The following is a 26,106-nucleotide window of genomic DNA, read 5'->3' as shown; positions in this document are numbered from 1 at the left end:
ATAAATTGCCACCTAAAAATACATCGTTAGGTTTGTAGGTAGGTTAGTTTAAAGTACATTCCGTGCAGGCCCCTCTTTGCCACATGACACTTTGGGCACGCCCCCATCTGCTCAAAAGACCTTTTTCCAGATAATAAGGGCCTTGATCCTTAGATTCCTAATACGTTAAAGACGTCCCTGATTCCGTGCTAGACCTGCTTAATATTAAGTTCTTCCTAATCCCATCTTACCTAAGTCTGTCGCCATAAAAACAATGCTAACAGCATTGTTGTGTTCCGGCAGTAAGAGGTAAGATAGCCAGTTCCTCCGTGGTTGAGGATTCCGGGTGAAGCTCGCTTCCACCTTCGGCCTGATCATCACTTACCATCAGGTGAGATACAGGCCAAGAGCTTCCTCGTTGACGATTAAAAAAAGTTAATATTTAAAAAAAAATCTGTGACACATTCATTCCATTTAAAAACATAAAACGCAAGTTACACGAACCACGACGCCGGCGCCACCACGCGGGCGGAAGCGAAAGCGCGCAGTGGCAGCTAGAAGGCATTTCCAGCTTTCCCCGATATCAGTTTATCTCCAAAGCTATTGCGGACTCTCGCGATCACACTCGAGCATGTGGAAAGTAACTTATAATAAACCATAACTACATGCACGAAGTAAATACATATTTAATTCCTAATGACTAGACTGAGAAACGTTTCTCTTATTAGGTATTCATTTTGTACCTATCAATTACACTGGCTGACCAGTTGACATCAGTCTCGGATCTTAGGAGGGGCAAACCGTGACACCTCCGGGCGCCACTATCATCATACAAATATTTCAGGCCGTCCATACTGTTAGAGGTAATATTGCTAATAAATTATTCTAATTTTCTATAAAGCCGATGTCATGATTAATTTTAACCCTTTGAGCCCACTGTCATCCAGTGTGAACCTACACAGTCTTTGGGTAAATCATACTAAAGAATATCTAAAGAGGATTTAGGACGCTATTTGGATCAAATATGTAATTGCTCAATAATGAATAATAAATAAATAAATAAAAAATAAATAAATCTCTACCAAGCGCACCCCGATGCATCGAGTAATGTGACAACTTTTTTCAAACCATAAAAGCCGGCACACGTGCAAACATTTAAGAAGTAATTATAAAAAACATAACCACTTCAAAAACGAAGCTGGTTTAATTTTTGAAAGACGCCGAACTTACATCCTTGCGGCATCCCTCAGGGATTAACAGGTCCTTTGCTAATGGCGGTAGCTAGACTTTTTTGTGCAAACGTCAGTTCTGTTACTCACTTATCAGCAGATACCACTTGCAGATAACTATCCTGAACAAATGCTTTGTGACTTCCTAATGCGTACTGCGTAGGTAGGCTAGTTTGTTGTGATTTGTTATTTTACCTCGATTCTGTACCGTTCGGTTTTTCTTACACAACATTTTTGTACAAAAATGTAAAACAATAAATAAATGCAGCCAATATCCTCGCCTCTTTGCCTCACGAACACACTTTTATTTTTGAGTAAAATAAGTTTATATTTTTATTTATAGCCTGACCAGGAACATAAAAACCCTCGCCATGTTGCGGAAAACTAATGGTACTAATTTCTTTTAATGGCAACAGTAACTGAAAACTTCATTGACATGTCACCTTGCATGTCAGTCTATTGCTGTCAAAGTGTAAACAAACTTTATTTTAAATGTACGCAACTGATTTTGTGAATTAAATTGCTAAAATCTTTTTATAGTCGTGAAAGAAAAGTGGTTCACAATGTGTTAAAGTATTTGACGAAGAGAAATACTAAGGGTTCGGACAATATTTTCATTGAATAATGTTTCCGACAAAGGTTGTCAAATTGACTGACATGTGTATCGTATAGTACAGTCCACTATAAAAATTAGCTGTGGTTTGTTTACCTATTTTAAAATTTTTTGTCACTTTCTAAGTGTTGAATTTTATGGAATTGGGAAAGAAGTACCGAGTCTGAAGCGTTCATGAGCAGACATTGCAGTTGAATATTCAAGTTCTGAATTTGATTATTGATGAATAATAAAATAAATCCTACTAGCTCGATTGATGGTTTCATTTAATTTATTTAAACCAGGTTACCTATAATAATATGTTTTCGTTAATTCATGAAAATATTAAATTAACCCGTAATCCTGAATCCTGATACATAAAGTTAGCCTATTAATTTAACACTGGTACGACTGTACTCAGTGTTGCACTATCAAATGCAATTGACGCGCCACTATGCCAGGGTTTTTATGTTCCTGGTCAGGCTATAGTTTAACTCGTTTGCCTTAGTTTAAAAAAATCTGTTTATTGTAAATAAACAATAGAATCCATCCAAGTATTATACTAAAATCGAGGCACCTGATCGCTCCTTTCGATAGTAGGTATAGTAATCTAAACACTGTATATAGTCCCAAATTAATATTAACAGCAGACAGTAGTAGAGCTTATTCATAACCACCATCCATGCTTACATTTAAAAACTTTTCAAAATTATTCAGAAAAGAAAAACATAATGTTTTTTTCTCAAGCTCACAGAATTGTCCTGCCACAGTTGAAGACAATTAATAAGGTAAAGCCAATTTTCAGAGAATGAAAATTGACAAATACAAACTCGTAGCAAATCAGTGCTTTATTTATAGAAATACTGGAATGCAAGTAAAAGGAAACTTTAAACAATAGGGTAAGTCCAGGATAGATGCCCCACTTTTTGAAACAGCTCTGTAACTCAGTCAGTAAGTTTTTATCAACAATTTGACCTTAGTATCTTTAAAGTTTGGTCTTTCGTCTATGATATTCCTATAATTATTTTAGTTTAAGTTATACCGATTCTGAGTAAATACCATTTTAATTGACCTCTAAAAAGTGGGATAGACGCCTAATGTGGGGGATAGAAGACTCACTGTATGATTGCTTCAAAGGATAGATGCCTGATGCAGGGATAGATGACTCGTTAATACAGTTTTTGAATTCTAAGGATCAAATGCATTTTGAAATCAAACTAGCCAAGTATTATTATTTAAGATTGTTTGTTATTAAATGAATTAAAAATGAAATTTAATATTTTTTATTAAAAATAATACTACTCCTTTTAACGCAGTCGGGTAAAAAGGTAATTTGATCAGAAGGGCACCCTATTCATTACTTTCCTAAGGTTAGCGGTACTACATTCTTTTTTTCTTCTTACTTGCTACCTGTGACAAAAAGAGCAGGTTAGGATAGATGCCCCTAGGTGCATGGGACATGGCCCTAAGGGCATCTATACCCAAAAAAAATTAGGCAACTATCCTTTTAGTATAGGATAGGTGCCATTTTTAATAAAAAATATAATAACACTAAAAATCGAATTAAACATATCTATCCCGTATAATTTATAAGATAGTCTATCAAATTATATAAAAATCTGCTTCATTTTACAGCTGACAAAAAAATTTTCCATTAAAAAATACTTACCAATATTATTTCGACGCTCGCTAAGGTCTGGCCGCGGAAGATTTTTGCTCTCACTGGCTAAACGAACGCACTCTTTGATGGTTTGCGAGGCGAAAAGTGGTACGGGGAGGTCCCTTCCTATTATACGTACTATAACTTTGGGCTAAGTTGCTTGTAACATAGTGTACTTAAAATCGCGGCACCTATCCCACTGGGGCATGTATCCTGGAATTACCCTACGAGTGATCCCTAGAAGTGGAAATAGGTCAGTATGCCAATGGCGCGTCAGCCGCAGGATGAGCTGCGAGCTGACCTGTAAGGCTGTGACACATCACGGACAGCCCACTGCCCTTCTAGGTTTACCTATTTTCAGCACAGCCTGTTTTTCTTTTGTTTCCTTCTAAGGTATGGATTAGGTAGATTTGATCCAGTGAAAGTTATTAAGAAGACGGCTAGCCCCGTACCCTTCTAGGTTTGGCTATTTTGAGCACCGCTTGTTTTTCTGATGGTCACATCATCATCATCATCATCTCAGCCGTAGGACGTCCACTGCTAAACATAGGCCTCCTCCAATGCTTTCCATGTTACCCGGTTGGTAGCGGCCTGCGTCCAGCGCTTTCCCGCTACCTTTACGATGTCGTCGGTCCACCTTGTGGGTGGACGTCCCACTGCGTTTTCCGGTACGCGGCCTCCACTCCAGAACCATGTTGTCCCATCGGCCGTCAGTTCTGCGTACTATGTGCCCTGCACATTGCCACCTCAGCTTGCTAATCCACATGACATTGATGGTCAAATAGTTTATTTTATTACCTTCTGAAGTAGGTATGTACGAATTTGTACTAGTTAAGTAGATATTAGCCAGTGAAAGTTATTAAGAAGACGGCTAGCCCAGTACCCTTTTAGGTTTGCCTATTTTGAGCATCGCTTGTTTTTCTGATGGTCACATAGTTCCAAAACGGTCCAATAGCTTTGGAGCCTATTTAATACAAACAAACAATCAAATCTTTCCTCTTTAAAATAAAACACAACTATCAATAATTGTTTATTAAATCCTGAATAAAATAAAAATATTAGTAGAGAAAAGTTAAATTTCGTATGAAAATCCTGATTGTATTGACATTATCAGTAAAAGTTCAAAATAACTTATTGATTTAATGACGATTGAAATGCAAATCTACTAATTAACGTATAATACAATGCTCCGAGATACCCCAGAGGTTTAAATAAAGCCGGAGTTATCTAATTCATTAGCTAAATTAAATTAACGATATTTTTCCTGCAACGCTTAATTTAAAATTTCATAATTATACAGCTTTCCTTGTTATTTCATTCCGAAGTAATTTTAATCCCAACTAATATTATAAATGCGAAAGTAACTCTGTCTGTCTGTCTGTCTGTTACGCTTTCCCGCTTAAACCTCGCAACCGATTTCGATGAAATTTGGCAGGGACATAGTTTGAGTCCCGGGAATGGACATAAGATAGTTTTTATCCCGGTTTTTGAAACAGGGACGCGCGCGATAAAGTTTTTCTGTGACAGACAAAATTCCACGCGGGCGAAGCCGCGGGCAGAAAGCTAGTTTTAAATATAAATTAAGTGCCTACATGTAATTAAATTATTGATGAACGAACACAGTACTGATATTGACTCTACAAAAAGGTATAACCGGTTGTTTATTTTTCAAATTATTGATTTCCTCCAATAAATTATATAAAAAACCAACCTTGCTCAATCTAGGGGTTTCAACTCTACAGTAAATAAAGTTGCTTTAGGTACTAGTTTTTATAAAATGGTTTTCAATTTTTTATCATAAAATTAGGATAATGTTATATTCTTTAGGCGTTGGTGTCCGTGATTCAGACGCCACTAGCACCTTAATTAGATATTATTTCATTGATTCTATTCTTAAAAAAACAACTAGTTGTTGTCTTGTGATAGGTACTACGAGTAGAATTCGAATGTTAAAACTTCATATAAATAACTAGCTAACCCCACAATCTTCGTACCGATTTTATGTTCATCGGAAATAATGTAGAATTTTATTCTAGTGGTGTAAGTATTTTTCAAATCGGTCCAGTAGTTTCGGAGCCTATTCGATACAAACAATCAGATTCCTCTTTATAATATTAGTGTAGAAAAGCGTCTAGTTATTTTGTATTTCATAGATTTCTTCTGCTTTGTAATCTTTTAATTAAACCGACAATCCAGAGAAATGAACCGGCATCGTGAGTCACAATTTTCTCGATACTGTTTGTTTGTCATAGCAAAGGTTGGCCTACTCTAGCAATAAATCGAAAATACCAAGAATAGTTGAATAATTCGATTTTTCCGCAACTTTGATTGAATCTCAAAAACTATTTATTTTGTAGATTAACGTCGAAAACTGAAACAAATACTTACTTAGCAATTAAATATAAAATAACTCTACAATCAAGTCATTTTGAAGCGAAAAAAATATTTAGTTATTTTTTTGTCTAAACTTAGTACTAGGCAAGACTTTTGTAAAAAGCCGGTCAATATTTTGGATCTATTCGTACGATAGGTATGTATTCCTTTTAATGGTCTTCAACACCCTGTATTATGCCCTTTAGCCCTTAATACATATTGCATTAGGTGTACCAAAACTCCATTGAGTCACCACGATTAAGTTTTGGCTAAACATTTTGTAAGCTTCCCCCGATGTCGACATTTCATCTCACGGTGCGCAGACGCACGTGTATTGCGACATGGTGTATCTTGCAAAAGTAATAAATGACGAAAAAATGAATCTTGGTACTTCAAGTCATGGTACAGACGAAGCTAGTACAGTAAAAACTTTAGGAACATTTATTTTTTCAAGTCTTTTACTATGTTTTATGCCTGGACTTTTATCATATTTGTAAGAGAAGTAGAGTCATAAATCATAGGTTCACAATTCACATCCACCGTCCTTATTCGCTTCCAAAACGACCAATCACTCTATCCTACCAATGCCCGTTTTCACCATCAATTCCCAATTTTTAAGTGACCCCTGCGGTAACACATAACAGGAATTTCGTTTTCATAGGGGTCACTTAAAAATTAGGGATTGATGGTGAAAATCGCCTGTGATACAGCCAGGCATTCAAAGAGAGAGCTTTTGGATTTGCTAACTATGGTTATTTTCCACTGGTTTCAATTGGATCGTCATTTGAATGCGAATAGTGCGATGACATGACATCAGTGATATGACCCTATTCAGAAGAGGCTCTTTACTATTGATTGAAACATGACATTCATCGACGATTTTATTATGCTCTCTTCCTCATTTCCATGAATATGAAAACCAAAATGAGCCGTTATCGAAATAATTTAGCGACAGGCGCGGTACAGTTACTCGCAGCAGTCCTGCAGCGTCTCAACTCCCGCGCATCCGCGTGACGCGGCGCGGACGCAGCCGTGACCCGGTTTTCACTGCGCAGGGCTGACACACGCCGATATTACGCTGGAACTGGGTTGTTTTGTTGTTTTCCTCTTTTATAACAGCGGTAGGTTAAGGTCGGTGAATCGGAATAGGTAGTTTTTTAGGAATGTTATTCATCGGTTGGGTATTGCTATCCTCCTGGAGGTAATGGTGTGACTCTCTCATTTTGTCATTTTGATAACCATTGGGCTCGTTCCTTAGTAAATTGATACTTGTTAAGATGTATAGTAGACACTGGCAAAACTGTAAAACATCTTTTGTGAAGGCTTAGGCACCAGTTGATTCACTTCCACGATTGCATATTTCATAATTTTCCTCATTTATGTCGGGTAAAAAACCAAGAAAATTTACAGATTAATTTTAATTTATTTCTAGCTTTTTTCGAACTCTTTGTTGACAACAATGAAAATTCGATCAAAGTTGTTTTTCAAATTAGTATCTTTAACATACATTCTAATTTCATGAAACTGTTATTTAGACAATAGAGAACAACGAACGTTTTATTGGTCGTAAACGAAATGAGGTAGTTTAAAAATAGCATTAGCAAAAAACACACACACAAAAAAAACACATCCGCGTAAAATATTGATTTTACACCAAGTTTTTAACCTAGTTGATTGACACCCCTACACGCACGTGTGTGCGTCACAACGCGGCGGTGTGCGTGTGCGTAAGCGCCTGTTATGTCACACGGGGCGCAACGTGCGTGCATTCGCGCTGCAGGCCACTCTACATGCAGTTTTTATGCAATTTTTTAATGCAAAAGAAATAAAAGAGAATTAAGAATTTAAGAACTTAAACTGTTCATAAGGTTACTCTAGAATAAATAAAGCTGCACTAAGTACAACTAACCAACTCATCGGTTTGAAGCTTTCTTTGCACTTTTTTTTTCTTTTCGATTTTCATAACTTACATTTGATTTCTTATTTACTAGTAATCAATCTCAATCTTATACTTAAGTGTTTTCATATCAAAACACTTTACGCCTTAACAACAAGAATTTCTTTTTTTCGATCTATTATAAGTTTCCCATTGTCTCTACCTTTCAAATCCTGAAGCAGAGAGACGCTTATTCGTTGTGATAAGCGTTCAATCAATCAAATCCTCCACATTGCCAGGTAGAGCACGTTCCGCGATGTAGCATAGGCTTGCCGCCCGGAGTCTCTCGTCGCCTTGGGCCGGACAGGTCAATTTGTGTAACACAAACATTTGTGTATGTGGACATTAGCACACGAACCCAGTTTGTTGCAAGTAGTATGTAGGTACTATAAATTACTTTTACATTTAGCTACCTAGGTACGAGATATACCTTCTAAGTACTTATATCGTTAATTTGTAGAAAATTCTACAAGATCAAGACTAAAGAAAATTTGAAAGGAAATTAAATAAATTGAATTCATTATCAGAAATTATTTTGAAAAGAAAACTTATGCCCTTGATCTTTTAGGAAAAACTAAACCACGAGCTTTGACAAATGACTAAATATTTGATTACCTAACACTTCGCTTCCTTGGATCTGTTAGTGTATCTTTTCGATATATTTACTTCATATGTATAAAACGTTACGTTATTATAAATTAAACCAGACAGAAATTGGCACCTCTAATAAAAATAGAATTCACAGCCTTGGTATAAAGGATCCCATTTGACTGCTCGGAAATTAGTCAGGAAGATTTTAGGTTTCTGCTACATTACCTGAGGAGCAGGCTTACATTACGACGGCTAGAAATTAATGCTTTGTAAGCACGTTTTGGACCTAATTCACCACTGATAGGTCTCAATAAATTATGCCAAAATTCGAATTCATAACGTAATGCGCTTTCTGTCAGCCTTTTAATATTATGGGAAATAAATACAGGAAAATTGGAAAACTATTTTGCAATCATTTTGCAGTTTTAGACGTCACACACGGACGCCATAAAGTAATTTAAGGTATTTTACTTGATTGTTATTTTTGAATATGTAGTTAATAGAAGTATGCTGTCTATTTATCATCTTTAGTTTCAGTAAATGGTCATTTTACTATGATTAATAGGCAAATCAAACTTTAAAGGGGATTTACTCTTAACCCCCGCAATATTTTCACGTAAACAGAATGTTTCCTTATTATTTTGTTTCATCATTTCTCACAGATTATTTTCCTCGTCCACATTAGTATGTTTAGTGAGTAAATGGCGAGTTTTGTAACTCGTTTATTTATATTTGTGGGTCAGGGCCAGGCCGCGGAATCCGAGCCCACGCAGAATCCAGCTGATTCCATAATATTCTTGGAATTATGCGCCTCCGATGACCGGAGTGTTTGTACTGAAGTAGATGTAACGTGGCGGAGTATCCTTCCTGGAGCCTGGCTTGGACTGGTGACCACTTTTCGATCGCTCCAAAAATGGAATCCCTTCACGGAGCGAAATAACTACACTGAAAAGGGTCGGTTAGAAAAAAAATCATCAATATATTCAAAAGTACCTGATCTAGCTTTATGAAATAAAGACTAAACAAATAATTCAAGCATTTCATATTTCATAAATGTAAAATAAACAAAAAACATTGTTTTTCCAGCACTATGTTCAGGTTCATAAAGCTCATAGATAATAAAAAGGTCACAAAACGAAATTTAAAGATATTAGATGATTTTCTAACCGACCTTTTTCTTTGTGGTCCAGTGATAAATACAGAAAACGCCGAGGCGATGGCATTTCGAAATTATAACTGTCACATTTTGCCACTCTAGGGGGGCTGGAATCAATCTACGATGAGCAGTAATGACCCATGTACAGAAGATTGCCTCGCATGATCTAAAATGTAAATTAGGTCGATTAGGTTTTATAACCGACCCTGTCTTTCGAAGCATTCCATTACCCATTTTTCCCTTTGATTAAGGATCCAGCAAAAATAAGGTTTATGTTTTCAAAGCGTAAATAATGTCTGCTTGTATCAATGTGTTTGTTTTCTTCAAGCTTTTTTTCTTCTTTGTGATATGACTTTTTCGACAATTTCCCGGTTCATGAGTCAATCGACCGACACTCACATCAATTATTATGTACGGCTATATCCAATGTGAATACTTTGCGATATAATTTACGTTCTACCTATCTCTATACTATACTCTATTTCTATAATTTTGGATTTTCTAAACGTATTCCATATGAATATTTTATCAAGGCAATCTGTGTCTGTATAGCTTTAAACATTCGCATCTTGTAGCAGTAGTCCAACTACAGACAAATTACGGAGCAAATCGTACATATCATAGGTGTGTCTTGAAGCTGGCAACACCGAGCAATCGGCGCAAATGGCGGGCGGCGCGCGCGGCGGAAACGCGCTGCATAAAACTATATTACCTTAATTATCTCCGGCCAGGTACACTTTGATGCGAAATTCTGATACTGCATCCAATTTATTAAGAAATTTCATTCAAAATCTGCTATCCATTCATCACTGGATACCTATAAGATGATTTAAACTGTGCCTTGAATATTTTTATATTAGCACAGATAACGATATTGGATAGCCACGGACTAGCCTACATCTGTGCGTTCTCACGCATCTTTATTTTGTATGAAGAAACCTATTTAAAATCATACTAGCAACCCGCCCCTGCCTCGCACAGGTACAATGTATACTTAAAAAGCTTCCCCTTGAATCACTCTATCTATTTAAAAAAATCTAAATTCGTTGCATAGTTTTAAAGATCTAAGCATACATAGGGACATACAGACAGAGTACCTAATTTGTTTTATAAATCTAGTGATAACTATTTGCTAAGTCTTTCTGTCATTAGATTTATTGTAATTTTTTTAAGTTGTCATAAAATGCGTTATTACAAACATGCACGCAAAAATAACAATCCTAAGTAAACACACTGTATGACGTGTGATTAGCTCACAATGTAGATAATAAACATTATAATTTAATATCAAAATCTCTTATCGGACTGTACTCAAGAATCTATAAGAGCCACCTCCTTGAGATCGAACGACAACCTTATACATGTCAATGACAACGGCGCACACACACACATGCGCGCCCTGCGTAAGCGCAGCCTCTAGCTACCGCTTGATCTAGGTCTGTTATGTCACTGATTTCAGCTTAATTGCCTGTTTGTTTTAGCTGTGCAGTTGATAAATGCGATCCTTGATAACAGTTTATGGTATTGTTAGTTATTTTGTATGCAGTTTTTTTTTTTTTTTTTTTTTTTTTTTTTTATGTGATAGGAGGCAAACGAGCAAACGGATCACCTGATGGACGGAACAAACGGATCAAGTTTGTGTGTAAAAGGAAAATGATTTCTAGTAATGATATTTTCAAATCAAATAGACATGTATACCACTTTTCCATGAAAAATGTTGTTATTCTCCTGAAGCAAACTCATAATAAAGCGGAGCATTTTAGATGATAGGTATTGGTAACTAATGTATCATCAAGATTACAAAATGATAGCCATTACTCAAAAAAATAAAATGCATACCCTTTGAGGTTTTGATCCTGCACCTGATCTAGATTTTTGTAAATCTTGAGCATGTTGAACGTTGTCATTCAGAAGCTTTAAACAACAGCTTTCGGGTTGTGTAAAAGTGCTCTTTAGGAGCCTTACATAAATAAACGATTTGATTTGATATAATCCTTATCCAATTCAGATACCATAAAATCAAGTCTACTACAGTTTTCTCGCCTATAAAATATCTAGCCGTACAAGTTCCAAACTAGGTTTTGTGCAATTGTTTTGCAAAACAGGCCGCGCCAAGATGCGCTTGCACAACGCACTCCCGCGCATCCATATTAATGGCGGACACTTACCGCGCATGCGTCAAGTGCTGGATCAATTGCCACTTCATTTATATTGGTTAAACGGAATGCTCGGTCTGCCTACCTATTTTATGCGATAAGCTGAAAGTTCTCTTTTTCGTTAGTAAAAGAAAGATCACCAGTTTCTGAATTGAGTTTTTATTTTAGAGAGTTCATAATAATTAAGTAGAAGAAGGACACGCTCAAGCTGAAAATCTTGATTCAGACACCGGACGACATTCATACTCGTACATATCCAACTTCTCTTTTTTATTATGAATAGTTAATTTATATACATCATTGGTTCTTCCAACCTTTCTCTTTAGCGATTATGAAAAGCCTTTGCGGTGAGAAAGATCAGAAACTTGACTGATGTTGAAACAGCAAGGCTTGTATATTTTAGTTATTTTCATAGTATTATGTCTTATGGTCTTTTACTGTGGGGCTCAGCAGCAGACATAGAATCAATTTTCATTTTACAGAAAAGAGCTGTTCGGGCAATATACGGTCTTAAACCACGTGACTCGCTTAGAGAAGTTTTTAAAGAAATCAATATATTGACTGTGGCTTCGCAATACATATTTGATAACATTATGTATGTCCGTAAACATATACATTTATTTACTAAGAAAAGTGACGTCCACTCATTTAACACGAGACATAAGAATAAACTTGCTGTTCCATCATTTAGGTTGCATAAGATAGGTAATTCATTCTTGGGGAAATGTATTACCATATTTAACAAAATACCACACAACCTTGTCGAATTGCCAATAAACAAATTTAAGATACATATAAAAAATACCCTTATGTCCAAAGGGTACTACAAGGTTCGAGACTATATTGATGACAAGGATGCGTGGTCAGTTCAGTCTGCACATATTTGATGTACTTAAATTTGACTATTCTTACCGTTAGATAATTCCTGGCAATAAGTGGTGACTGAGTTTGTTCCGGCGTTTCTTCTCAGCACTTGCCATATGTTTGTCTCGAAGCGCTGGTAGGGCCCAAAAGATAAGGAGACATGTAAAGTGCCCCATAAGGGCTACCTTTTCTTTTTTTATTATTTTCTATTGACGTTCATAAGTGCCACTTGTGGTCTAAACTGAATAAATATTTTTTGATTTGATTTTGATTTTGATTTTGAAAAATAGAGAGTAGAATTTATGCTGATATTTCAGTACTAATGAGTACAGGTGTCAAATAGATTAACTGCAAATCAATTACCTAAATTACCTAATCCGGTCTGTCAGTCAAATCACACACATTATTATTTAATTAAATAAATAAACTAATCGCATATTTAGTGTAACGGTTTCGCTAACGCTGAAAATCAAGCGTTAAACGTTTTGATTGTTCTACTTACATTTTTCACAATGAACCTGGATGGCTTACTTTAAATTGATGTGGTATAATTATAATAAATAAATAAATATCTTTGGACAATTTCACACAGCGCTATCTAGCCCCAAAGTAAGCAACTAATATGCTTGTGAAATGAGGTATACCCTGAAGAAAATGTTTCAGTTACAGCCAATAGATTGTTTGTCTATCGGTCTACAGTAGACCGTGTATGTAATATACTTACTAACTAGATTCCTCAATAGATGCCATTAAAATTAAGAAAGTCCTATTTACAATACAATCTAAATCTCTAGATTTTCCGCATAGAAAGACAAAATGCAATGACCACCTTCCAGAAAGGGATTCAAAGCAGTGGAGCAGCTCGAACAAAAAAACTAAATAAAAACAAGAAAGAAACGTCAAAATCTTACCAACTCCGATCATTATAATTTAAAAACGTGTTCAATCGCCGTTGGTACTGTATTGACCTACTTAGATAATTTTATTTATTCTAATCCGATACTTTTTGCAAGGGACAAGTAGGTGCCTAGTTTGTTTTTCTACGATAATCACAAAGGTCGCGGGTTCGACGCCCGGCGCAAGGTTTCCGAGGTTGTATCGTGAAGGAAAACGACTAACTACATGGAAAATGTAATAGGCGGAAAATCAACCATTGATTTTATAACCGAGGACTGTACGAGCGGATGCTAGAGTCACAATTTTATTGGCTTTCTGCAGCCAATTAGTGTGATTTTAAAATATCTGTTCTTTATTAAGTAGGTCAAGCCTTGTAGGTTAAAAGTTATAAGAATAATTTTTAATTTTTAATTTGAAATTGACGTATGCTCAGATATTTGCAGGGTGTTGTAAGTAACCTCAGTTTACCTTACCTTTCGATCAAAAACTCTATTCAATATTACCCCGGGCAATATTTTTATTTATACAGCACAATTTTACCCAAACCAAACAAATTAAGAACTTTCTAGTTTCTGCCTGGAGATCAAAGGGTTGTCATTTCTCTGCATATCTATTTCTCAAAACTAACTCCTCTTCCCACAAATTTGATCTCTACATTTAAACCCAAAATATTATAAGGAATTTAATTGGCTATTAATACTTTTTGCGAGACACTGAACAAAAAGTGACCCTGTTTTTGTCAGTTGGGGCGCCAAGTAATAAATTGCGGCGTACGGGCCCACGTGTCGATGCGTCACTGAACCCTAAAGAAATACTAATCATTATGGCTTTTTTCTCAATACTGTGAAATTTTTGACACGTTTTGGTGTTTTTATTTTTTCTCTTCCTTCCAGCAAAATTTTTGTGAAATGCATTTTTTTAAATAAGTTATATTCAAAGTTGGTATCTGTTTAATTTAGTTAATTTACTTAATTATACACAAAATGCAATTATCTCTCATCAGTCGTACGATGTTTAAAATTACATTTCATAGGTTACCAACAATCTTATTTTTAAATACGAGTAGGTAATCGCATAGCAAAGTAAACATAGGTACCTAAACTGTAGAGCTAATTAAAATAAATCAGAGCATACAAATAAACAATTTTATAAAAGTCCCATTGCATCACTGCGAGGGAAAATGCACGATAATACATCTGCGAACACTTAATTTGATATAAAATCACGGTAAATATTTACTGATACGTTATTGTGCAGATTAAAATATACTGTAATTAGTCGCATGCAAGCTTTACCTGTTTGTCGGATTTATAAATTTTAACTAGTTTCTGCCCGTGGAATCTTTCTACTATCACGAAAAGTATATTGCTTTGCGTATGGTAAATCTATGTATCTATAGTATTTCTTTAGAAATAGAAATATTTATTTGTCTTTGAATAGGGTGTACAGAAGGTCGATAATAACAAAATATGATCACCTATCCAGCCATCAACAATAGCATGCAAATACAGTGTGAGTCACGTTAAAGTGTACATATGAAAATAGATGAAACTAGACCTATTTTTATCGACAAAAAAGAGGTCTAAAAATTTTTGAGATTTTTTTAAAATTTTTTATAGAATTTTTTTTCTTCCAATTACTTATTGTAAAGAAAACATAATAACTTTTAAACTAAGCGGTATATCCTGATGAAATAAAAACAGTAATAATGCTAAATAACAGGCGATACTAAAAAAATACATAAAATACACAAAAAAGGCCAACAAATAATAAAAAATGATAGTTTTTTGAAAAAAATCTGCTTTTAAATTCGTGTTTTTTTGGTTATTTGATAAATTTCTCCAAAAAATGCCCCTATAACCGGTAATTTTTATCACTTTGTATTATTCTCTATCGTGTTACCTTCGTAAAACCAAAAATCGCATGTCTCTATTCCTATCACAACGTTTGCAATGATCGTTTGAACTAAGCCTCTCCGGGCGCGCCATTCAACGCTTCGTTAACAACGAAACTGAAAATGGCTCTAGATTTGTAATTTTGATAAAGACAAGTTAGATTTCAAATAAAAACAAAAGATTTAGAAGTAAAATAAGCATTTTAGTTAAAATTAAAATTGTCTCTACCTGTAGCGGAGAAAAATGTTGTGGCAGGCCTATGTTCAAACGATCATAGCAAATGTTGTGATAGGGGTAGAGACATGCGATTTTTGGTTTTACAAAGATAATACGATAGAAAATAATACAAAGTAATAAAAACCACATGTTATAGGGGCATTTTTTTGAGAAATTTGTCAAATAACCAAAAAAACACGAATTTAAAAGCAGATTTTTTTCAAAAAGTATCATTTTTTATTATTTATTGGCCTTTTTTGTGTATTTTATGTATTTTTTTAGTATCGCCTGTTATTTAGCATTATTACTGTTTTTATTTTATCAGGATATACCGCTTAGTTTAAAACTTATTACGTTTTCTTTACAATAAGTAATTGGAAGAAAAAAAATTCTATAAAAAATTAAAAAAAAATCTCCAAAAATTTTTGACCTCTTTTTTGTCGATAAAAATAGGTCTAGATTCATCTATTTTCATATGTACACTTTAACGTGACTCACACTGTATATCGTAGAAATATTAATGTTACTTATATGTATTAGATACTTTTTGCTGATTATTTCATTATCTATCTAATGTCTCAATATGTGTATTTAAAAAAAATAAGTTTAAAAGTTATCTGGTACCCATTACAAGCTTTGCTTATTTTGGGACTAGAATACTAGATAGCGCAGTGTAAAATGTAAAAAAAAAGATTTCTTTGTCTCATCTATAACAAAAAATCATACAACTATTGTGTATATCCTTAACTATGCAACGCGGTATCAGCGTTAAAATGATACAGACAGACATTCTTACTTTTGTATAGTAATACTTACATATTTACAATTTAACAATATTTATTAAATATTGGTGTGAAATGTAAATGTAGGTACTAACAGGAAATAAAAATGAGCGCTTTTAAAAATAATCCGGACTCCTGTAATTAACAGAAGTCCGGATTATTTTTAAAAGCTATATATTACCTGTATATAACGCCTCTGGGACTGCGGGTGTCTATGGGCGACGGTAATCACTTACCATCAGGTGATTTTTCTGCTCGTTTGCCTCCTCTGTTATCTATACAGGGTGTTTGGTAAATGGGTATATGAGTCGACACTAGCCCATGTTAACATGGGCATATAAATGGTACGGTGAAGTCAGAAAATTGATATCTTCATTTTAACTATTTTAATTTTCATACAAATCTGACTTCACCATCATTTATATGCCCATGTTAACATGGGCTAGTGTCGGCTCATATACCCATTTACCAAACACCCTGTATATATAAAAGAAAGTCGTGTTAGTCACTCCACTTATAACTCAAGAACGGCTGAACCGATTTAGCTGAAAATTGTTAGGGAGGTAGTTTAGAGCCAGGAGAAGGACATAGGATACTTTTTATCCCGTTCGAAATTAAAAAAAAAGTCTGCTTATTTATTGCCATTAAGGCGGAACAAAGTTCGCCGGGTCAGCTAGTGTGACATAAAAAAAAAATCTCAATAATCCGGCCAATGTAGAATTCATCGCTGTCTATTTGTTAATAAGTAAAGTCCTGCCATCGTAGCCGGTGGGACAAGCAAAGCGCTAAATAATGACTCAAATCTTCTTCTTGTCATCTCGACAACAAACCTACACAGTGTCAGCCCAAAACTCTGCTACAAGAGTGGCATTATCAGTACTCAAATAGGATTCATTCATACAAACATAGTTTCATTATAAATGATAAGAACAATAATATATGTTTCAATGGACATTTTGGTTAAGATTTTACCGCCAATTATTCTGTTACTAAAATCATATTACTTAATAAGTCTGTTACAAATTCTGTTCATGCTAATTTCTGTACTACTATTACAGAGATCTTTTTCTTTTAACGGGTTCAGTAAACTATATTTCAATAGTCAATGAAACAGCCCCATACATCGTTGACCAATAGGCACCATTAGATCTTCATTGCCCATTTCAGCTCCTAAGCACCATTAACTAGGTCGACATTGAGGAAAAGCCCAATAATGTGCGTAAGACAGTTCTGCAAAAACTAACTGCGAATTCGGGTCATTATCCCCAATTCGGGGACATTTGTCACTTTTCCCGGAATCGGAAGTCGAACTTTTTTATTTAATTTTTATCTTTTTTGCGGTAGAGGTATCATGGTTCCATAATGCCAGTGTTGCAGTAGTTTGAATGAAGGTAAGATGCGATGCGATACCTTATGCTTCAACCACACCAACGCGTGCAGACCGCCATCGCCGGCGCGATCATAGGGAAATGACAGGTCGCGTGAACTGTCATGGGTCGCGCGACCTGTCATTGGCCTTTGATCGCGCCGCAATGGCGATCTGCACGCGTTGGTGTGGCTGAAGTTTTAATTTTCACCCTTTGATACCTCACAGTTTAAAACTAATTTCACTTGTTATTGTTACAAGAACAGTTAGTTCTTCTCAATAAAAATGATAAGAACTTTCCAATAGGGAACGTCGATTCACAGTTACAGTTTTTGTAAAGCTGTCCCTTCCCTTCATGTTTAATATTTATACCTACATAATTTTTTCATCGTCTGTCACAATAATACTTCATAATTCCGCGCTGATGCGTGCCCGCACGGTTTTTGTATAATTTTTTGTCACCGTCACACTCTATTAGACACGGCGCTCTCCGCCCCCTGGTGTCAAATACACGAACTAACGAATTAGTGGAATTTTATGCGTTTAGTAGACAGTTTTCGTATTCGCTTACGAAGCGTGTTCATGTCAATAGCAAAATAGATTGGCTAACGGTGCTGAAAAAATTACGGTATAAGTATAAAAATTACCTTGACATATTGGTTATTTTATTTATTAGGGTATATCAAAAACTATGGTTAAATATGACAAAATAGGGAAAATACTTGTTCAGACTGTAAACTATGTGAATTTCATGAATAAAATTATTAATATTTTTATTTAAATGTCAACTGCATGAATGCTGCTTAGATATTTTAAGTTTCTTATTTTATGTCCGATATTTTATATTATTCTGTTTTCTTTTTCAGGTAAGTCAAAATATTATGTCCTGATTTGAATACACCGCTGCTACAGGTAAGTTGCAGTTAATAAGTTAAATCTTTGTAGCACTTTTGTAGCACCATAAAGGGTTAAGATAGGTTGTTTTAAAATATCGAGGTAGGTACAGCTCTTTTGAAACACTAGAGTAATATAAAAATTAAAACATAGGTATACTAAGGCAATGACAGTTTTAATAGAGTTATTATTGAGCTAAATCGTCTACGTATACTACACAAATATTCATACCCAAAGTATTTGGCTAGGATATTTCGGAACTCTAAAATATCCTTTTGCGCGCGCCAAAATATGTTTTCCTGAGCTGACGCGTGTGAGTGCGCTGCACCGCGATGTGTGTCAGGGCTGCGCGGGCGCACTAGATGCGACGCTGCGCTCGTACGCATATAAATCACATAGCTTTTGCCGCTGGCTTTGTCTAGCTTTATTTCACAAAGTAGTTTTGAAGCTTTGGTGGAAGATTTATGAAAAATGCTGAAGAATCTATGAAATAAAAGGGATATCTTGAAATATATTATATGCGCAATGAAACAAACTGTCAAACATGATTCAACAACGTGACGTCAACGCTGTCATATGACAACTCGGTTAACAAATGATAAAAAATATTTCTAGACGTTTTTAATGAGTTTCTTACGTGTTTAACGTACCTACCTCTGGAATTTTGTAGTTATATTTTAAAATAGACTCTAAAGACAAAGGTCGCCAAAAGATGTTTTTGAGTCATATTTGCGCTTGAACCGCAGCATTTATTTATTAGGTATATCAGTTAAAGGACCCTTAAGTTATTTTAAAACTTATTTATTTTAATTAACGGTGAAACTTAATTATGAAGCGTGGACAATGAGTTAAACGGAATCAATTACGTCATTTGTCGTCTTTTTCCGTGGATTCGTAAATTATTGAACAGGCGCAGGCGCAGCGCAAAATCACAGTTACATAACACGCACGCACACATAGGTGCGCGCACACACGTGGCGAGTGTGTGGACGCACGCTCGTAGGGTTGCGAATTACTGAGTTTTGTTTATATATCTTGATATTCTTTTGTGACTTTGGTTTTTAACTATACCTATTTAAGATACAATCTAAACATAATGCATTATCATCCTGCTTGATCAACTTCCCAGTTCATCTTTCTAACTTCATTTTATTTGTTAATAAATGAAAATTCAATACATTTAAATAGATATACACGTGACACTTATATGTACTCACGACTTGACGTTTCGGCTGCTATGCTGCAGCCGTGGTCACATGCAGGTGAAATGGTCTGAATGGAACGCGAACGTTTAAAATCTTATACCATTCAACACAGTTATTAATTTGAACTATAGTGGTATTCGTAGCATTTGTTTTTTTTTTCAATACATTTTATTTTAAAGGAGCTGGAATATCACATTATTTTGTAATTTGGTAACCCTATCCTGCATCCTGTCCCAGTTAGTGCTGAGGTGAACCGGTTCACGATCTATGGGTCTTTGGAGCTATAGTGTGTGAAAAAAGCATGTGGAGCGCTAGCGTTTTAGTTTTTTTGCAGGACTCGTCAGCTGCCCCTAGTCTAGTCACCTATGCATGCATACCTACTAGTTAACTATAGAAAATTATGGTTCTAGATTGATAGGTTTGTCAAAGTCAAAGTCAAAGTCAAAATTTCTTTATTTGTTTAGACTAATAAATAGTTCTTAGAAATCGTCATTTTGCTCTTAAGGAGCCTCTACATGTCGCATAATCTTTTTACCCTACCAGCGCTTCGAGACCAACATTTGGCAAGTGCTGAGAAGAAGCGCCGCAACAAACTCAGTCACCACTGTCTGCCGGTTAATATAAATAAATAGAAATAGTAGTAGTAGGTACATTCGATTCAGGAACAGTTCACTGAATTTACCATGCATTCTTGTATGATGTATCTTATAAGAATGGGTACCCATACAAGATTGCGTGGTATATTAAACAAGGTAGTGACGTGCTAATATCTAGACTTACATTTGATTTTAAATATCACACGCTCTAAACTGACCGTACTTTAACACAGTGGTGACTAGAGCTCGATAAATGTAAACTAAAGCTTTATTTTCGCCCTCTGTGGTTGATTATTCCGGCATTCCGTCCGGGTGACGCTTGTTTACACTTTCGGCCTGATCATCACTTTCGATGAGATGCAGGCCAAAAACTTCTCGGTTAGGAGTTAGAAGTTAAAAAAGCAGCAACTCAGAATTTTGTATGATTCTGTTTTTAGAACATTCGGCCTGATCATCACTTTCGATGAGATGCAGGCCAAAAGCTTCTCGCTTAGTAGTTACGAAAGCAGCAACTCAGAATTTTGCATAATTCTGATGATTATAATTTTCTTTTATACGTATTTCATTCGGTCTGAAGACTGTTGAATTGATTGATTTGGGTATACGGGCTCGGTGGCATGGGTCGGGGTAGGTCCAATAATTAGAGTACGATTGACATTGTCTGATGACATTTTATATTACCTTTGCATTTATATTTTGATATTTAGCACTTCGCACGTCGACAGCCGATGGTGATGAATAAGAAACACAGTATTTAATTTTAAATTTATCGAAAGACGAACAACGTTGACCGAGATCCATAATTCAGATACCTTTGCAGGCATTCTAGCCACAAAAAAGCTAGAACTTAGCCATGAGAGGAAGCTTCTAGGTACGGAGCCTTCGATTCGATCTCTCCTTATATGGCGCTGGAAGGTCGATTCGGCTATGTAAGATTTAATTAAAGTAATTCTACAAACTGTCAGGCATTTAACTAGAATTGGTTCAAGAGTATTACTAAAGCTATTGCATAGATTGTGACTAATAATTATTATTAGATAATCTTTTTTATAATAACTAACTGTGCCAGCGACTTCGGAAATCGTTTTCGAACGTAGGGTCTTAGTATTCACGATTTATATTAATTTCAGGCCAACTATCCTACACTGCCGCTTTTAAAAAATGCCACTAGGGTTAAACTGCCAGTCATTGGACACTTAAGAAAGTTATTGGACAGTTATTTACTGAATTAAAAATAGCATTTCTATTTCAACAACTGAGAGATTCCGACTGATGGAGATAAAAAGGGCGTTTTTTTTTTGACGGAATATTCATTGTACGAGTAATTGAAGGAATATTCATTTTAAGAAAATTCAAGGGTTGTTTTGTCCAATGACTGTCAGTTTACCCTATACGTAAACTACATCTGGCTCTACATTATTTAAAAATGCCCAATTTTAATAAATGTGCTATCAAGAAGTGTCAATTTTATTGCGCACTTTTCATTGACTTGAGTCCATAAAACCGAAATAGTAAATATAACATAGATTATCGATAATAACATAGATAACGTAAATATAAACTAAGATATTTGCACTTTCTTAAACTCGACCTTGCCTTGTAACTGTACTTATAAAGTGGCTATCAAGTGGTCTAAAAATCGAAAGTATAGTCTAATCTAGTCCCAAAGAGTCCGCGGTTCGCACACACGCCATAAGCGCGCGCGCAGGTGGGGCGCGCAAGGTCTCTGCCGACTTGTGCAACGCGTTGCGCAACGACCCGGGGCGTTCCGGGTGCGCAGACGAAGCTAGATGGGTTTTTTCTCAACACTGACCCACATTGACCTGTGTTGTGGGGTTACAGTTATAAAATAAACTAACGCCCGTATTCACAAACATTACTATGAGGTCTCACAGTGCGCACAGGGTGACACACGAACTAATCACAGAGCTCTATTCAACGCTGTGCGTTCGATTTGCTGCTTTACTTAAGCAAGCATCGTTTGTGAATACTAGCATAAGCCTTTCAAGTGTCTCTATATTTCAGTTCAGTTTCAGTATTTTTAGTTTATGATCTCCCATCATACATGGGACAACTTTTACCCTCCATAACACTGTCCTCTTGAAAAGGTCTCGACAAATCACTGTAATGAGATTGAGAATACTTTATTATAATATTTCGTTATAGACAACCCTAGAATTAAAATCCTGAAAATATTTCCTTTTCAAAATAAAAAGTAACTAAATATCAGAGATATCATGATAATTATACAACTAAATAATAATGATTTCCCCAAAAAGGAAACATCATATAAATACGTATCTTATCACCCTCCATATTACCTGTGATATTACTTATAATGTAAGTTTAAACAACCCCATTCTACTAAACGTTTCGATCTCACATTTATTTCCATCGGAGTTTCTAAACATAGGGAAATTATTTAATATGCTTTTAATATTCAAATTGAATCGCAATAAAATAAATAACTTCTGCAATAAACTTTGCAGATAATAAAATGGCTGGTTATTTTTGTACCCACATCCCACAGGACTTGTTTACACCAGACGATTATATAAGTTTTTATATTATAACAGTTGATAAGCTGTCACATAATATAAGTAATCATCACTACTTTATAAAACAAAGTCACTCCGCTGTCTGTCTGTTCCTATGTATGCTTAGATCTTTAAAACTTCACAACGGATTTTGATAGAGTGATTCAAAAGGAAGGTTTTTAAGTAACTAGCAACCCGCCCCAACTTTGCACGGGTGCTAAGTATACATATAAATAATTATGTTTAGGTTATTGTGTGATTTACTAACCATAGTTTATAAGACCTTTGTTACTAACACTTTTATGGGCTATGCCTGAAATAAATACCTTTTATTTATTTATTTATAAACCTTCCTCTAGGATTACTTTATCTATTAAAAAACCGCATCAAAATCCGTTACGTATTTTTAAAGATTTAAAGCATTGTTAGGGACAGACAGACAGGAAAGCGATTTTGTTTTATACTAGGTATGTAGTGATACACTGTACTTATGTGAAGCAGGGGCGGGTCGCTAGTTGGTTATAAGAGAGTAGATTGGTCACCAATCATATGTCACAAACATTTTGTTAAAACACCTTTTATATTAGTCCTGTTTAATAATTTCTTAGTCTGTCTAAATATTTCAATTATGGTGAAATGTACCTTGGACTTTTAGTCTATTTCAGTAAAGTATGAAGGCTGACAAAGGTGACTGGGTTTATTCCATCGCTTCTCAGAAACATCGATGTTTTGTCCCGAAGTGGGTAGTAGAGCAAGTTCTACGAGTATTTGGGAGGGTATTATTATAATTTGCAATCAATATTGATTGAATTTGAAATTAATGTATAGGCTATGGATGCTGATCATCATCATCAAGTACAAGCAGCCCCGGCGAACTTTGTACCGCCTATGTTCATCAGAAATAATGTAGGATTCTAATGGTGAAAGAATTTTTCAAATCGGTTCAATAGTTTCGGAGCCTTTTTTGTTTGTGAATAATCTTGAATCAATGAAATCTTTCCTTTTTATAGTAATATTCAGTGTAGATAAAAATTTCCTCGCATTAGAAGAGACGCTCTACTATGCATCAAGACATCCAAAGACAAAAACACTCAGAGCCAAATTAATTGAATAAAGAATGAACTGACAATGTAAACCTGAGCCAGCTGAACTGAAGCGTCTGCAAACCGATCCTTGGTTGTCAGCCCGCATAATAATTTACGAGAGAACGTTCCAGAACGTCTCGACGAGTAAATAACTCGTCAACAGTTTACGTAATCCTGGAATGTTCAGCAGAATACTGGTACGGTAAACTACATTTGGATTATGCCCTTGATAGGAAAAAATGTGAGCCCTGTAGACAATATGTAATCATTTTTCATTAAACGTATGGTTTTCGATATAGAACGTATGGTTCTATTAATTTAGGTGTTCTGTATTGCACTTCGTGTAGATATTTTATATGGCTGGTAATCTTATAATTTTATAGAAATCATCTTTGATATTAACATTTTTGAAACATCTTTTCAGTAATAAAAGTAGTATTTTTTTTTATCCACAACGAGGAAGCCCTGGCCTGTATCTCACCTGATGGTAAGTAACGATTATGCCAAATTATTGGACATAGACAATATTATTACGATATTTTTAAGCTTAAATAAAATCTTTAATTAATTAATTGAGTGACAAACAATGATCCGAGAAAGAAAAGTTCATGAAAAATTATGGTTTTATTGACAAAAATTAATTAATAGTGGTTTTTTATCTTATAACACAGTACAGTGTTATCTAACACTCTATAATTGACTCTAGCTCATAAATTGATGTCATTTCATTCAGTAATTTCATTAACTCTTGCTGGAATGTTGCAGCATTTCAAGCCTCCAGGCTACATAGACCAGTCATTTCTGTTAGTTATACTATTTTATGCATCCCTATTAATCACAAAACTAGGATTGAACCTGGCAAATATCATCACGTGGTAAGAGAGCTGCTCATAATGGGAAGGAAGGAAACAACACCGCAATGCTAGCGTAAGGCCGCGGGGCCGCCGACCGACCGAGGTCGGCCCATGTAAATGCGCCGTTCAAGGTACGCGCCCTAGATACGACACCACTTTACCATTCACACCCAATCACAACCTTATTACAAACCCAACAGAACCGAAACTTGCCTCAGCTAAATGCAACAATAAGCTTGTCTGGCTACCAGTCTCAACCAACGTCATCTGCGGCCGTAAACAACTTTGTAAAGCTAGAAATAGAGTCCATATCTGTCCACAGCACGTTGTTTACAAGAATTGGCGTGTAGAGCAGCACTGCCAATGTCATCTGCAATTGTAAACAACATTGCAACTTATAAAATAAGGTACAAAATCCACTGCGTTAGCTGCTAGTGTTAATTTGTTCGTATGCATTTTAGTGCTGTGATTCAAACCTCTACTGCAACTGAAATAAAGGTGATTATTCACGGTTGAGGTGTGAATGCACGTTGGTGCTGATAGCAATTGCTCTTAGACGGTGACAGAACGCGATCCTTTTTAGTGAAATAGGTTTATTGTAAAAAAAATGATTCGCCATTCGTGTTCATTACGAAGTTAATTGGAGATGGAGTAGGTATCAGGCAATTACGTGTTTAGGGCATTTATATTAGTCGTAACATGATTGTTTTTGCATGTCTGATGATCACCGTCAAGAGAAAATTTTTAAAATTAAATGGTAACTAATTAGGTTTCGGCTTGATAGAAATCATTGGTAGAGAGCGTAGTTAAAAGCTTTTAAGTGAGCTTTAAAAAAGAAGAACTAATATTTAAGGCCATGACCAGATAGCAAGCCGTTAACATAGGTGAACAATTAGGTTCCTAGGTTTGTTTTATGTTAGTCAAAGTAAAAGTGCTTACTCGTGCCTAAATGAATGACATTGGATCACCTAAAAGACTTAAACTTTCATTAAGTACCTTCTTACTGATCCAACAGACGACGTTCTATTAAATAATTGGATGTGAAAAAGAAAAAAGGGATTTTATTTTTTTCCGGGTTTCTCCCATTTTCTTTTATTAAGGACCTTCCTTGAAATTCATTAAATCTATACTTCTATACTAATATTATAATTGGGAAAGTAACTCTGTCTGTCTGTCTTGCTTTCACGCCTAAAACATTAAACCGAATTTGATGAAATTTGGCATAGAGATAGTTTGAGTCCTG

General features: G+C 35.4%; 1 protein-coding gene across 4 annotated transcripts in view; it reads left to right on the top strand.

The window, feature by feature from the left end:
- Nucleotides 1-26,106, top strand: part of LOC135079261 (ecdysone-induced protein 74EF) — a 225,613-nt gene that overhangs the window by 91,907 nt on the left and 107,600 nt on the right. The gene's annotated exons all lie outside the window — the stretch shown is intronic.

Source organism: Ostrinia nubilalis, chromosome 2 (genome assembly GCF_963855985.1).
Source record: "Ostrinia nubilalis chromosome 2, ilOstNubi1.1, whole genome shotgun sequence".
In the NCBI taxonomy this organism is placed as follows: Eukaryota; Metazoa; Arthropoda; class Insecta; order Lepidoptera; family Crambidae; genus Ostrinia; species Ostrinia nubilalis.
Note: the sequence above shows the minus strand (reverse complement) of the source record. Positions and strands in the feature narration are given on the sequence as shown.